General features: G+C 40.1%; 1 protein-coding gene across 1 annotated transcript in view; it reads right to left on the minus strand.

Annotated features, from left to right (window-relative positions):
• cacna1hb (calcium channel, voltage-dependent, T type, alpha 1H subunit b) overlaps positions 1 to 3,479 on the minus strand; it is a 66,487-nt gene that overhangs the window by 25,715 nt on the left and 37,293 nt on the right. The gene's annotated exons all lie outside the window — the stretch shown is intronic.

Here is a 3,479-nt window from a genome sequence, read left to right on the forward strand (position 1 = left end):
AGAGAGGAGGGTGAGTGTGATACGCACTGGATCGTCCACAACCCCCCGTCCCCTCTGGGGACCCAGAAATAGAGGAATTGCTCTTTGTCGAGTATTTGGGTACCACCGACTGAGAGGTCAGTGGCGGAAAAAGATGAAAAGATTCTCCGCCCGGCCCTCCTCCGGGGGAGGGAGTGGTGTGCTCACCATCTCCCGAAGAGCAGGTCCCTCCACCTCTGGGTTGCCCGTCTCAGGGCCTCTTGCTCTTTCGCTTGCCACCAGGTTTGGTGGGGGCCTGGATGGGCGGGGCAGCTGCCCTGCGACCGGCTCCACGGCGCAGCTTTGCTGGAGGCCGCGGGAGCGGGGGCGGTGGCCGCCCTCGGCGACGGCAGCAGCTGCACGCCGAGGTAGGATGTACCTGATGGCCTCAGTCTGCTTTTGGCCAGTGGAGAACTGCTGGGCAAAGTTCTCCACCGTGTCGCCGAAAAGGCTGGTCTGGGACACGATTCAAGAATCGTGTCTTGTCCGTCTCACGCATGTCGGCCAGACACAGCCAGAGATGGCGCTCCTGGACCACCATAGTGGACATCGCACGACCCAGAGACCACAAAAGACGCACCCGTAATTGCTCTTTTAGGGAAATAGTTATTTTAGCATGCTGAGGCGCACAGGGGAGATGGCCGCCTGCAACACAAATAGGGGGTAGTGCAGCCTGATGTGTGCAAACCACTCGACACGGGAAACCACCACCGCTGAAGCGCCATACCGCCCACACGAAGAGCTCTCAAAGAGCGCGCTGAACTCGTTCAGTCTTCTTCTCTCAGTAGAGTAGTCAGGAGCAGAACGATGTGATCGCTCGGCTCCGAAGCGAAAAGCTGAATATGCGCTGCATCTGCTGCCTACTTATACTCACGCTGTGATCAGCGGCAGCTGGATGCAATAATCGCATGCCAATGTGCATTGGCTCGTTTAGTTTACACTCAAAGTAGATTGGTCTCTCTAAGTGAGATCCCAATTCGTCGGTCATCTGACGTGACGTCGAGAGTGACCGACTGAAAGGGAAAGTGATAATTCTATTATGAATATAGATCAAAACATTAAACTTTTTTAAAAATAGTTTTACTCTTTGCATAGGGAAAAATAAATCCTGCAAGTAATTGAACTTTCTCTTTCCATGCAATTAAAATCAACATGAAACGGAATTCAGGACCATTTTACTTCCATAATTTTACATATTTGAAATGGTGAAACAGGATATTTCACTAGAAAGAAATCCATTGGGAATAGATTTTATTGTGATAAGTGGCTGTTCAATACCAAAACACACCAGGTTGTGTACTTCCTAGATGGGTTATGCCACAGGAGCAACAGCTATTGAGATTTGCTTGTTTATACTCCAAATTCTCCAATTGTAAATATGTGAAAAAATAAAGAGTGATGGGAAAAGAAGCGAAAACGTGGAAAAGCAGGAATGAATGAGAATGAGAAATGTGTATTTTGAGTATTGTGTGAGTAGGTAAAGTGTCCAGTATGTATGTGTGTGATATTTGTACCTTGTGGACAAAAGAGAGAGAGACATAAAAGACAGAGAGGAAAAAAAAGGAACAACAGAAGGTTTGAGTGAAAGTGATTTCCTATCAAAAACATCACACCAGCTGCAGCTCAGCATCTGCGCTTATACACTACAGATGAATCTCATCTACATGAAAATTACACACACACACACAAACCAAACATACACCAATCCACACAATCAATCTCTTTGATGTGACACCAAATAACGAAAGGAAACAAGAGTGTGTTTTTCTTCATTTCCATGGGTGCTCAAAGGAAATCCCTTTTTTCATGGTGTGCATAATGCTTACTGTGCTGTAATTGAGTTACAGTGCAATATTTCTAGTCCTCTGACAGCATCTTACTCTTAACATGAAAATTCCCTCTTGGAAACTCAATTAAATGCAATATGGCCACATCTAATTCAGTCGTGCAAAGGATTCGCGCAGATGTTGCAAAGTAGAGAAAGTAGTTTCAGTGATCTGTTACAGTAGTAGCCCCCCAAAAATATCTAGAGACTTAAAGGAATAGTTACTTACTTTTACTTTTAGACATTTAGCAGACGCTTTTATCCAAAGCGACTTACAAATAAGAAAAAGTAATTAAAACTAAAAGCTAAAACTCTATAGAAACAAGTAGTAGGAAAGAGGAGAAATAAAAAGCGATACTTATTATAGTTCACCCAGAACTTAAAATTTGCTGAAAATGTATTCACCTTCAGGCCATTCAAGATGTAGATGAGTTTGTTTCTTCATCAGAACAGAAACGTTTTGTGAAATGAAAAGCTGTGTGTTTTGTAAGAAACAAATCCATCATTAATGCGTTTTAACTTTAAACCATCGCCAAAATAATGGTCCCTGGTCCATAATAAGCTTCCTCCAGTAAAAATTCAAAGAGATATTTAGAACTGTTTTGGACTGATTGTCCTTGTAAACGGTGCTTGCTCTTTGCATATTTCTCTCCACTGATTCGGATGAGATGACTTTTTCACTGGAGAAAGCAATATTATGGATAGAAGACTATTTTAGCTAGAAGCAAGGGTTTGAGGTTAATAATCTTAATGATGGATTTAATGCTTACAAAACTCACAGTTTTTCGCTTCACAAGACATTAATTGATGGACTGGAGTCATGTGGATTACTTGTGGATTATTGTGATGTTTGGACATCACAATAATCCAGATGTTTGAACTCTCTCATTCTGACAGCACCCATTCACAGGGTTCTCACTCTTTCATGAACACCAGATTCAAGGACTTTCAAGGACTTTTTAAAGCACCATTTATTTTATATCAAGCACCTATCAAATTCACACCCCAGCATATGTAGAGTCATGAAAGACCTTACATTACTTAACATTTCACCACTTACACTTAACATTTACATGAAAAATTTCAGAGTAATAATGTTTTGAATGTGTAGGTTTCATAAATTTAGACTGTTTTCAGCAGTTGTGTTCAAAGGAATTTAATGAAATCCATTGAAGTCAGTACTGGTAATATTCAAATAAAATTTCTAAAATACTGATAAAATATGCATCAAACTGGTTTTTGCTGTAGTTCTTGTACAAGATTTAAATTTGAAAGAATTTCTTAATTTTTAAATTCATAAAAAGTGGTTAAATGTTGTAATAACATGGTAAAACCTGATAACATAAAAAATTTGCACATTCACTCAAGAGAGACGTTACTCATTAATAAATAAACTTTTATATAATTTGTAAATGACCTTTTATTGTAAATCACATTTTTTAATCTTTGACCTAGAGGAATGCAGCTGCTCAAACATGCAGCTGCTCAAAACGTCAATATTCTTAGAAAATATTTCATGAACATTTTAAACCTTGTACATGTGCAAATCTGCAAAAAAATATTAAGAAAAGAAATGTAAAAAATAGGACTTTCTATTTGCTTTTAAACTGTAAACACTTTTCACTAAGCTGTTTTT

Source organism: Sinocyclocheilus anshuiensis, unplaced genomic scaffold (assembly GCF_001515605.1).
Source record: "Sinocyclocheilus anshuiensis isolate Anshui unplaced genomic scaffold, SAMN03320099.WGS_v1.1 scaffold218, whole genome shotgun sequence".
NCBI lineage: Eukaryota > Metazoa > Chordata > Actinopteri > Cypriniformes > Cyprinidae > Sinocyclocheilus > Sinocyclocheilus anshuiensis.